At 32.7% G+C, this 13,567-nt stretch overlaps 1 protein-coding gene across 11 annotated transcripts in view; it reads right to left on the bottom strand.

Annotated features, from left to right (window-relative positions):
* Naaladl2 (N-acetylated alpha-linked acidic dipeptidase like 2) overlaps positions 1-13,567 on the bottom strand; it is an 891,856-nt gene that overhangs the window by 166,089 nt on the left and 712,200 nt on the right. The window lies entirely within an intron of this gene.

Raw genomic sequence — 13,567 nt, 5'->3', positions numbered from 1 at the left:
CTACCTCTTATAAAACATCTTCAAAGGCATTACAATCAGTTTCACCCATGATACACAGTAGTTTATTTTTACTGTTTGTAAGTACATTTTCCCTTGGTATGTCACTTTCTATCACTTGGTTCTATTTATATATGTGTATATATATGTGTGTGTGTGTGTGTATATATATATATATATATATATATATATATATATATATATGCATACATATACTTCTATCAAAAAGTGTTTGACCAAATTAGGTCTACAGCTATTTCAACTCCCAGTTTCCAGAAAGAGCTGTAGATATTTTGCTGGAAATTAAGAACTTGCTGCTGTTTTAATAAGATTTAGTATATTTTCTGACTACAGGAGACAAAATATATTCAAAAACCATTTTAGCAGCAAGCATTTTCTGAGAAATTCTGAAAAGAAAAAGGATCTCAGTATACTTAGTCATTTAAATATACACCTGGGTCCATCTACTAAACTCTTTGACTACAAGTATTTTTTTTTTCAGGAAGCCAGCCAAATTATCATACAAATAGAATGTAGAAATAGTGTTTGAGTGTGTGTATATGATCAGTATTCAAGAGTCTAAAAATTAGATTTCTTGTGTTGGAATTTTAAAGAAAAAAATATATGTCACCACGTTTTCAATTTATATTTTCACAACTGCTTGCTCTTTCTATGGCTCCCAAATACTATCTTACAATGTGTAATATGCATGCAGAACACACTGCACAGAGTTTTCTATTACATCCAACACTTTAAACACTGGTATACCTCTTACTAGCAAACCTTTAAAATGTGTTTGTTTTTGCTCATTTGTCTGTTTCATTTGAGTGTTCTGAAAATCTACAATGCTTTGTACTTCTTTTGGTTTAATAGGTATATTAAACATCCCTTGGCAATAAGCCACATTTAGAAGAGGTAATCATCATTAATGTAGTTAATGCAAAAAAGTAATTAACATTAATAAGACTGTTTCCACACCACAGGCAATGATTTAATTTTAATATAAATATATTCCTACTGTAGTAAAGATTTCTCAATTGGAAAGTGTTTGGTTGTACCAGTACATGTGTGAGTGATAAAATGTTATGATTTTCAGGAAGTTTATTGCATTTATTTTCATATCTTTTCTAGGTAGGTTAGTAGAGTGAAGAGTATTGAAAATATTTTATAATCATATACATAAAATTTTCTTTTTAGATTGTGAACTGTATATCCCCATATCCATAATTCATAAAATCAAAGATTTTTAGTCCATAGATTTGTTTTTTGTTGTCAGATACTAAAAAGCCAATTATTTTATATAAAATTTTATAATAACCATACAAAATTGCCTATTGTTAGAGATTTAAATATAGAAATTTTAGGGCATCATTGATTGGGTTCCATTAAACTTATGAGAATTTATTTTTAGTATAAGATATTTTTATTATAAAAGAATTATGTAATGGATCTAACTATATCACATTAATTAATTCATTTCAGGGGCTATGGAAAACCTTTGTCTTATTGTTTTAAATATTTCTAAAGAAATTATTTTTTAAAACAGATAATTGTTTTACAAAACCAATAATCATCGTTTGGATTTTCAGAGAATGATTCTACTTTAGATATAGTAATTTTATCTTAAGGAATTATTACTTCAAGAGTTGGCTCTACACCAGGCTGTTACCATTTATTTGATGGAGATAACCAAATAAGAAGGACAAGGGCATGAAACAAAGCTAGTCAAATCACTCAGAAAACAAAAAAAGAATTAAAAAATCAAACTGCCATTTGACTGTGAGAACAGAATTAATACAAAATTTCAATGTTACTTTATCCAATTTTGAAAATTATTTTAATCAAATAATTCAAATGTGACAAAATTCATTCTCATCTTTTGTGGTTATATTTCCAACAACACTAAAAATTATTGAAAAGCAAAAGAAAAAAAACTTAAGAAGTGACAGAAATAACTCTGGCCAAAGTCCTATTTATCAGCTCTAGAACTGCTAAGATTTCATAGTATTTACTCTGCAAAGAGATATTATTAGCTCTACAAATGAGTTATAAAGAAGTAACATCTCTTTTCACATTCTACTCCTTAAACTTTCTTGAAAATTTTGTTGTGCTTTTTGATTTTTTGTTTGGAGTTTATGTTTTGTTTGTTTCTAAAGAAAGAAGAGGGAGATGTCATCAAATTGCTGGCCCTTGACATTGTACAGGAGGCCAATGCAGCATGTTTTCACATCAAGGAGAAGAGAAAATAATACTAACATCCATTTTATTTCTTCAGTTATTCTTGAAGAGAGGTCTTTGAAGGGATCCTATATTTTAGTGTAACACTCAAAAATAAAAAATCCAAACAAATTATAAGCAAGAAAACATCTGAGAAATTAGCAGTATTTTTCTGAAACCAATGATTGCCTGCCTGCTGAATCTGTGCTGTCAATTCTATTTGGTGCCTGTGGCCCCAGTCCTTTGACTCAATTCCAATTCCCTGGGGATTTGAGGGACCCTCCTTCCTGGCCTCTTCTAAATGCTGATGGCTTCAAGCATTCTTTTTCTTGTGGCTGCATAGTTCATATTCCTGGTTGGTTTTCACATGGCCTTCTCTCTGTGTGTGCCCTTTTTCTGTATTATAGAACACTTGTCATTGAGTATGGGTTCACCTAGGTAATCAGTATATTTTTCCCAAGATTTTTAATTTAATTTTGTCTACACAGAACCTTTTTCCAGCTGAAATCAAAGTTTCCAGGGCACATATATTTTTGAGACCATGACACATTTTTCTGATAAGTAGTAAGCTTAACAGAAACATATATAGAGAGTCATATCGCTTGAAACACTTAAATGTAACTCGATTGTGAAATGTCTCATAATTTAAGCCAGAGTTCTTAAACATTTTTGAGCCAAGTACCATTTTAAGCTAAGTAATAAATATGTTGATTATTTCAGAGATTCTAGCATGCCTACTTTGTGAATAGAATATTAGAATGGAGGGACTTTGTACTCTCCTTAAGAATCGATAATGTGCAAAAGGCATGTACTACAGATAGACCAGGGTAAAGAGACTATCTCCAGGCAGATATACCTTAATGCATAGGGGAACAGATCAGTCTTTATGTTTTGCAATATGCAGTGAAAAATATTTTATGTATTATCAATAATATGTAATACAAATCAAACATATTATAAATATTAGCTCAATCCTTATAAAAACCTGATAAAGTAAATATTACTATTCCTGTTTTAAAGATAAAGAAATTGAAGCACAGTGAGTTTAAATATTTTGCCCAAATAGTAAAACTGGGGAATAAACTCTGGTAATATCTGTGCTTTTAACTATTACAAAATATACTGTCCATATTACAGAGTATATAAATTATAACATAATATAGTACCACTTAATACAATTTGAACAAAATACACAACTGTAATTTTAAAAATTGTGCTTGCTCATTTTTTTTCATAGCCTGAAAACTTGTTTTTCAGCAACTTTAAATCCATGCAACAATCTATCATGTTTCAGTTTTTAAAGCAGAATATCTCAAAAAGTAACACTCCCCCAAATATTGTGGATCCTTACACTAACTGCTGAGTTAAGCAATAAAGATGCTATCTTCATTTTCACATGAAGCTTAAATGATGTAAAGAAGGTCATTCTATAACTCAAGTCATTGAGCAGTTAGCTGAGTACATGTTTCTTTTCAGTTTGCCTCCTTTCAGGAATAAGATAATCTCCTAAATACCAGATACAGGAATAAATGATTCTATAATTATTTAGCAACCAAGGAGTTGGGGGAGGGTACAGAAGGAGCCACTGTGGACGAGCAACAGAGAGTCCGGAGCTCAGGGCTGCAGTTCTTTACTGACTCTGCGATATAATTCACTGTAACTTTTCAGTTCAACTGGTGGATAATGGCTACACATGGGTGAGGTATTGCACTTAATGGTGGTGACACAAGTAATATTTTATGTCTCACTGAGAATGCAAGACTTACACGAATAAGTTAAATAAATTGCAAGGTAGGAAAAGAAAAACTGGTATTCACAGATCTTGTGGGAAAAGGAAGTTTTCTCAATAATGAAGACTCCAAACTTTAATGTGGTCTTTTGTACAACCTGGTCTCTGTTAAGGTCTCAAGTCAATTTAATAGCAGCATTTTTCTGAGGTCAGAGCCTGTTAGCCTCCTGAAGAGCTTTCTGTTCAGCAGTCAGGCAGTGCTTTTCTCAGGGCTGCACTTAATCAACTGTGAAAAAATTGAGGGATTTGAAGGTCTTAAAGTTAAGGGCAAATGAATCTAAACATCAGGTTAAGAAGAAACACATGCATTATTCAAATCCAAAAAGACATATTTAGCCTTTGAAAATCTTTTCACTAGAAATAGGAAGATACTCTATTAGCTTTATAGGCCTACTGTTTTATAATGTGGGTGAAAACATCCACGGAAATTTAAGCTAGAATAGCAGTCTACCAGAAATTTAACCATTCATTTTACTATTCTTATTATTATCTTAATTCTTTGTCAAACACTAAGCACACCATAAATATTGACTATAGAGAAATCAGAGACATACAATTCTGGACATGACTGGCTGTTTAAATTCCATTTAACCTTCCTTCCCCTTTCTCTTCATCCCAAATGGTATTAAACAACATATGAATACACAATAATACAGTCAAATATCTCCAAGTAAATTACATATTTCTATTCCAGCTACTACATACTAAAGGCTAAATGAAAGTCTTTATTTCCTATGTTTCCAGGGACTATAGGTGAATTTAATTCTAAAAAGTAAGAATGATTTTTTGGAATATCTTTAATTGGAGTAATATTTTCCTTTACTTAAATGCATTCATTGTAATTATTCTATCAATTTATTCTTTTGGAAATCAGTAAGACACCAAATTAATTATGTAACTCACTAAAGCAAAAATCTCATTTGATTGAACAACTAGTTACTAAAGAAGAAAGCCACTAGTTTAGTTCCAATGGATAAAACATGCATGGCTATGTTGATCTCTAAAATCTATACTTACCTATTTTCAAAACACTGTCCAACCTCCAACATGTAACAGACTATTTCCTTCACATATTAAAATATAAAGAAAGAATATGTTTTAGTTCATTTTCAGATGGCATCTTTCCTTAATATTCATTTGAGAATAATCAGTTATCTCCATTTTCCCCAGTCCTCATTTAATGACAGTGAAATTAAAGAACATTGATGTTCTACTTTTCAAACAATGGGTCACTTCTGATTAAACTTTGATTGAACATTAGACATTCTGACTTAGAACAAATTAGGTCCTTTCTCTGTTCATTTGGACAGACTTTCCTGCTGCCCTTAGGTCTCTTGATGGTAATTCATTGAGTTATGATTCAAATGAAGCTAAATTTTAAGGTAAGAAAAAGAACTGGAAAACTATGTCTTTTAAATATATATATATATATATATATATAAATAAAATCAACATCTTACAAATGACTCATTTCTCTTTCATAAAATTATAATTGGCTAATTTTAAATCTATAAGGTATTTTTAGAAAAGTTGAGTGTTCAAATTTAATTTCACTTGGGATTATTTACCATTTTCAATTAGAGAAGAGTATTGGTCAAAATTCTGTGTCACATTATACAATCATTAAGTTATTTTGTTGTGATTTTATAGAATAACCAAATCCAAAGGACAAATTATCACCATCTTCTCAATACACACAGTAAAGTAAAATGAGTTTAACAAAAATTTGGGGACTGAATTTGAATCCTAGTTCTACTATCCAACTTTACAGATAGATCAGAAATGTCCATAACACTCAGTTTCTTGTGTTTAATATTAGGTTCTTGATGTAGTGTCCTCAGAATACTACTGTGTATTATTATTATTTTTTATTTTTTTTTGGTACTGGGGATCAAACTCGGGTCCTTGCGCTTGCGGAGCGGGCGGTGGAACCACTGAGCTAAATCCCCGGCCCCGTGTATTATTATTTTTTAAAAATATACTTAATAATATTAATAGTAGTAATAGTTGTACAGCGGTTTAAATCTTATTAAATGAGATAATATAAAAAACAAAGCACTTAGAATGGTAGCTGGAACATAGTATCCTTTAAGTGCTAACACTTAAACAATATTAGTGGGTCTTACTAAACCCTATAACCTCAGTGCTTACTTCAGATTATATTGATATCTATTACTTCAGATATATTGATAAATGTGTTTTTATTTGAACACGATCTTTGAATCTTTATCAGAATTACACATAATCAAGCATTCTATGCAAAATAGAAAATGGTAGCTTTTTTAACTCAAAAATACAGACCACTTTTGAGGGCTTTTATTATACTACTAAAGGTTTACAAATTCAAAATAGTCAACAATAATTTTAAGATCAGTAAGGAAGAAGACAAGGACTTAAGATCTGTGACAAAATTATCATATTCATCTGTGTAACTGTGGAAAAATTTATGAAATATCTTTATCCTTTGTCTCTTTATCTGTAACAGTTCAAGAAATTTTACTAAATTATAGTTCAGTACTATAAATGGTCAAGGAGAATAAATATCATTGACAAAGGGAGTCATAAAGATACAAATATACAAAATTGTATATAAATGTATTTATGAGTGACAAAGAGGAGAAAAAACATTTACATAAGCATACAAACTACTTGAACACATACATAGGTGTATGTGTTTGTGTGTGCATATAGTAGAAGTGGATTCGATAATACTAACAAAGCTTTTAGTTGTATTTCCCACTAAAACATTCATCACATTTACATGTCTTCACTTATTAATTAATGCATATATGAAGAGGTAAAACTTTTTAAAATTAGAGTGATAAAATAGTGGCATACGTAGAGTGCTAATTTCAAATGGTCAACTGGGGGAGGGCACAAGGAAAGAAGAATTCTAAGAGAACTTTCTGAGCTTAATCTTGAAAGATAAAATGTCACCAGAAAAGCACACATTTAATTAATAGGAAAAGCCAGAGCAAATCAGACAAATGAACACCAGAATATGAGGGAGGACATTTTGAGTTTATTTGAAATTGGTTATAATGTTTGAGTTGGGCAGTGGCAAGAATATAAGGTAATGGAAATTCACTAAAAATCAAGTTTTGAACTTTACTTTGAAGATAATCAAGAGTTACTATTTAGGTTTTAACCATGGAGTGAGGTAGCTCAACTAGACTATTTCAATGACATCTCAGTTCCAGGATTATACATGGTTATAGTACTGTAAATGAATAGCTTTTTCAAAACAGTTGTGTATTAAAAACTAACTGTAAAAAATATGACAAAATCCTGTAGCTATCTGTATTTATCACTCTTATAAATGGTTTCTGGACTATAACATGATTATAAAATATAAAGTAAATACTATGCTTTATAATTTTATGAATATATGCTGCAAAAAGTACTTGTTAAACTAGTTACATCCATGAAAGTAGCCATTCTTAATTTTAAAACTCTGAATTATTATTTCAGCTCAATTCTTCAAATTATTACCAACAGAATCTAGGATAAAATCTATTTATAGCAAAAGTCATCACAGATCATTTTTTATAAAACAAAGCTCTTTTCTTATGTTAGACAGATGACAGTAACAAAATGTGTTTATGTAGTTGCATTTGATAATCTCCAAAACATGTAATTCTATTGAACAAAGATTAATTTAGTCTTTATATATATAATTATCCTTCTTCTATAATGACATGCCATCAGATTTGCATTGTTCACAGAACAATTCTCACTTTCTAATTTACTAAGAAAGCTGGTAAAAATCTGCTTACGTCGTGTGTTCTTATGTTTTGTTATTTTTTAATTAAGTGAAATAATGTATGCTTAAGTCCCTAATATAGTAATTGGATAATAGTAAAGTCTTAACAAATATAAGCTAATTAATAATTTTTAGAAAGTACTTTATCTTAAAAATGTAGAATTAATAATTGAGGACTGGAAATAGTATTAGAAATTAGGTAAATCTTTCTTTTTAAATGTCAAGAAATTTTCATAAAGAAAGTAACTGACTTACCCAATCCAGAAAACTAGTTAATGTGACAGCTTGAGATAGATTTTGAGACACTTGTTAAGAGACTAGCTCTTATAGTACTATATGCCATTTCATACCACTGATAACCTTTGTAGGGTGGCCATCAAAACTGCCAGTCTTTCACAATACAAAAAATAACTAGTGGCTAGACAGAAGATGGGGATTAAAGAATGTGTAAGTCAATTTCCTTCAGCTATGCTCCACAACATTTGGACTTTTGTCCATTACTTAATTCACATACTTTAATCAGACAAAATCGAAAGACTGAAAATAATAGAACTATGAACTCTGGCAATGTATTTATTATAAAAATAATCCCTCAAATGGAAGAAACATATACCCATGTCATAAATACCCACATACATAGAAGACATGTAAAGTATAAAGAGAAAATATATATGAATGCACTCCATATCTTTAGTAAAGTTTATATCATATATGTCAATATGTATAGATAAATATTTGATATAAACATTTTATGTAGCTTTATCTGTGTACATATTGATATTGTAACTTTCTTCTTTGAAAGGCTTCCCAATACCTCCTTCATTGGAATCACTCTAATTTTTAAATTAGAGGTCTTTAGTTATATAACTATCTTTAAAATTTAAATCTTTTTACAACTTTTACTGTTTCCATTATCTCAGAGTGTGTGTGTGTGTGTGTGTGTGTGTGTGTGTGTGTGTGTGTGTTTTCCTGTTGGCTAACTCAGTTGAACTGTGGCACTTGAGGCCAGAATCAGGGTTCAATCCCTATGTGGGCGAAAAGCATTTCCTCAAGTGTCCATTTCGGTTCTTCTTAGTGGTCTTGAAACTATATACCACTATCCAGAAGAAACATTTCCTCAACACTGAAAATGGCTTAATTCACAGATCACTGCAGAAACAGAGAAAGCCATACGATCAATAGAAATTATCTTTTTGGGAGTCTGTATTATGGTGATGGCAGAGCACAGTGGTTCATATGAATTTTTTTGTTGTAAGTATTTTAGAAATAATAAGTCAATGATATAAACAAAATGTAAGTTAAGCATAATGGGAAATGGTATCATCTGCTGTTTTTATATGACATCAGTATGGAAGCCATTTATACTTTGCATTCACCTTCAGTAAACTTGTGATGTAAAAGAAAGATCATTATAGTTTCCTTGAATTTAATCCATTATAAAACTTGCAATATTATTAAATCAACCTATGTTTAAAAGACTTGTTTCTCAAATTTCACACCCCTACAGAATTGCTATAAAAATGTTTAGAAAATTGTATCATTTTGCATTCAAGGTGTATGCCAAATTCTGTGGAAGCATGAAGGAGAAAGAAACACTGGGAGAGAAGATAAAAAGAAATGTGGAACAAAAATACTTCTTGTGTCTCCATTGCAGGCTGTCTCTATAGAATGGATTCCTTTCCAATAAATAAAGCATTGGGTATGGGATTCAGTTAGCAGATGAACTGCTTATAATGAATTATATATTTTGGAATTTTAAAAAATATGGAAAATGTAAATTTAGGAAAAATTTACATTATTTAAAATACTAACAACGTATTTCAATCGAGGATATTTTTAATAAAGGACTTTACAGCTCACAGTCTGAACTTGGAAAGAATATCTTTCACTGACTGAAAAAAAATCAGTATTTGTAGGGCATGACATTTAGACAATGACACATTCTGGTAGCGATGACAGTCAAGACATGAGATTCTAACCCAGACACTGTCACTGACATGATAACGTAAGTAAAATCCTTAACATATTGGACTTGAATTTTCAATAATTGTGTCACAATTTTAAATTTCTCAGACTTTACATTTGGTGTTTTTTTTTGTGTGTGCTTTATTGTTCTACATGTAACCAACTCCCCTGATTATAAGCAGTTGTTTCTCAATCCCAGCTGCACTTCAAAATCACCTGGTAGAGCTTTAAAAAATTACTGATACCTAGGCCTTATCCAAAACAATTAAATCAGAATTGTAATATTGACCTCAAAAGATATCTTTTAACTAAATCCTTTTTATTGGAATTCTACTTCTTCCCTTTTTTTGAGCTGTGATCGAGATGGAAGAATTGCTACATGGTTTTTATAGATGGTAGCTTATAACCAATTTGAACTATATGTAGTGCCCATCTGATTTTATAACATTTCAAACAATATTTTCATATTCTCAGAACTAAATACATGACTAAAGCTATAAATAATATTTGAAAACTGTATGCCAATTTCTGTAGACTACTGACTTTTTCAACAAAATAAAGGTTATTTCTAATTATTATATGGGCACCTCATTGATTACAGAAATGAGATAACAATTTTATGTAATTAGAGAAATGTGATGTTGCATTATGTGTAGGAGAAAGTTTTCAACAATAACAAAAATGCTTTAATTTACAAGAATGAGGGGGAAAGCATAATTATAAATTAAATGGTTACTACTATCATCCACGTAAAATATTAAGAATCATATGAGAAGAAACAAACTGTATCAATAAATATGAAATGATAAATTGCTTTCTCTTTGTATTCCTTTTTCTATTTTTTCTGATAATATTCATGTACTACATTTAAGAATAAAAACATTTGAATTGAAAAACATAAAATTTGAATTCAGTGGAACTCCTGTTTGAAAAAAATTGGCTTACTGCCCAAATTTTCCTCATGTTCAAAAAAGAAGCCAAACTTTACAAAACACCTGGTCCCTCTACTCTGTGTAAATTTTTTTATATTCATCGAGTGAACTGCAATTCAATAGCTTTTGTGGTCCTCTCTTTTCTCACCATTTGGTGTGACATAAAAGCTATTTCAAAAAACAACATAAACAACTCAATTGCTTGTTAAATTTTATGTTAAGGATATGCACCGACCCAGCAAAATCACCATAGACAGGCAGACATCCTGCTGAAATTTAAGCTTTCCTGCCCACCTACTTGTTTACAGAGAGCAAGTGGTGACTGGAAATTGCTTTGCTCTTCTCTGACACTTCAGTTAAGAGAAGCAGTAGAAAGCAATGGACAGAGACTGAGGTTTTTCTTATTCTCTTCTATTTTTCTCAAGTGGAGGCAGATTGTAATAAGAATTAGAGTGGAAAATGTATACATGGTGCTGAAGTGTGGACAATTAGGGTGGAAAAATCTAACACCACCTATTCACAAACCTGAGAGAAGAGAGGCCAGACCTGTCACAGCCCCTTGCAGTACCAGGAAGATCGGTGAGTGCACCCAGTGGTTTCAGCTGGCTGGGGTTCTGCAACATTATTCTCAAACTGTATGTATTTTTCAGCTGAATATTTGCTGAAAAAAATCTTTTTGTCCATAATATGACAAAATGGTAACCTTTTTTGTTGTTACTCTTTTTCATGCTCAGCTCTCTCCTTAACATCTCCAGCAACAAAGAAGTTTTTATATGAGGGAAAAGAAGGGACATATTTCATTTCCTCTGACCATATGTGGACCAACAGAAAAAAGAAATTAGTAGTGTATTATCTTGTCCTCCATATGTTAGGATTAGGAGATTCCCTTGCAAGAGCTTTGCCTGTCTATTAACCATCACTCACCTATTCCTCCTTACAGTACTTGCTTTTACCCAATATATTGGGACATTACATCTTTATTTGTATGCTGAGTGTCCCTTGGCACTTTCAAAAGAAATAATGCACATTCTTGGAGCTTGGAAGGCTATTTATTGTTGTTGCTCTACTTCATTTTGTTCCTCTCTCTCTGTTTCTTCAGAGTACATAAAATAAGGCAGTGATAGAAGGAATATTTGCTACAACTTGCCTTGAGGTTGCAGGTGGCTACGCATCCTCAAAAGAATGTGGTTCTGGGCTTTAATACTCCTCTTTGCCAGTTTTATGAGGAAAAGAATTTTCCTTCGGGTTTTCTCTCACCAAAAGATGCTGAAGGGCAGTACTCTGAAGAAAAGTAATTCTGTATTCACATTGAGAATATATGCGAGTGAAATGTTTTGTAGTCCAATAATTCATTATAAAACAGTGATAATATAGAAAACAACTTACTCCATAAAAACAGAAATGAAGGCTATGTTATAAAAGTACCGTGAGTCATGCAGAACACACCAAATCAGCCCGCTGCAGACAGGCATGTCTGCGCACATGCTACTGAGGTCCCCGAGTCCCAGGGAACAGGCTGAATCAGCCCACTGCAGACAGGAAGGTTTGTGAACACCCTACCTAGGTTCTGAGTCATGTGGAAGACGCCGAATCACCCCGCTGCAGACAGGCAGCCACCTGGTTCCACACTACAAAGACGTAGAGGGCACCAGACCACCAGACCATGGTACTGTGTCCCACTGCTCCTGGTCCAGAGGAAGGGGCTTCCCAGTTACCATCCCTCCCACTTCTCCCAGCCCAGAGGAAAGTGCTTTTGGGCCACCTTCTGTCCCATTGCTCCTGGTCCAGAGAAAGGGGCTTCCTGGCCACCATCCCTCCCACTGCTCCCAGCCCACAGGAAAGGGCTTTTGGGTCACCATCCCTACCACTGCTCCTGGCCCCTGTCCCTCCTCTCCCACCTCAGAGGAGGTAATCCATGCAGGCGCTAACAATCCCACCCCGCCCGGCCCCAGTCAAAATGAGAAAACACACAAATAAGTCTCAAAACCAGACTTCCAGATCATCTACAGCACCCCCAAAGGGAAATGAGATGTAATACTCTGATACTCAACTACCTGGACCCACTGAACTGGCAACAAAAGGGGATCTGGAAAAAATGAAATCAGAACTCATTTCTCAGATAACAGGAGAAATTGTGCCCCTAGTGCAAGACATGATTAATAAACCTCGAGAGGAGCTCAGGAACATGATGGAATCCCAACATAGGAAACAAATGGAACCCATAAAACAAATGCAAATAGATTTCCAGGACATGAAAAATTCCATTGAAAGTCTATACAGCAGAATGAGCCAACGTGAGAACAGAATTTCAGATATAGAAGATAAGATTGCAATTAGTGGCCAGGAAAAGAAAAATTGCTTCAAAATTATAAGGGAACATGAGAAATCAATCCAGCAGCTGCTAGACGATGCAAAGAAGAATAACATAAGACTGATTGGGCTCAATGAAGAAACAGGAGAGAGAGGAGATGACATAAAAAATCTCTTCACAGAAATAATGGCAGAAAACTTCCCAAGCAGGGGAAAAGAGCTTGACATACAGATAAGTGAGGCACATAGGACTCCAAATAGCCTTGATCAAAAAAAATCTATACATAGGCATATAATTGTTAAGACTGCAGAAACACAACAAAAGAACAAAGTTCTCCAAGCAGTCAGAGAAAAGAAACAAATCATGTACAAACGAAAGCCCATCAGAATCACAACAGACTTCTCAACACACACCATCAAAGCAAGAAGAACTTGGAGTGACATATTCCAAGCCCTAAAAGAAAACAGCCTCCAACCCAGATTGATGTACCCTGCAAAACTATGTTTCAAAATTGATGGAGAAATAAGATACTTTCATGACAAAGAGCACCTTAGAAACTTCGTGAATACCAAACCAGCACTCCAAAGAATTTT

This window comes from Heterocephalus glaber, unplaced genomic scaffold (genome assembly GCF_053883595.1).
Source record: "Heterocephalus glaber isolate CG9 unplaced genomic scaffold, H.glaber_assembly_v1.0 deba00001504, whole genome shotgun sequence".
NCBI classification, from domain to species: domain Eukaryota; kingdom Metazoa; phylum Chordata; class Mammalia; order Rodentia; family Bathyergidae; genus Heterocephalus; species Heterocephalus glaber.
Note: the sequence above shows the minus strand (reverse complement) of the source record. Positions and strands in the feature narration are given on the sequence as shown.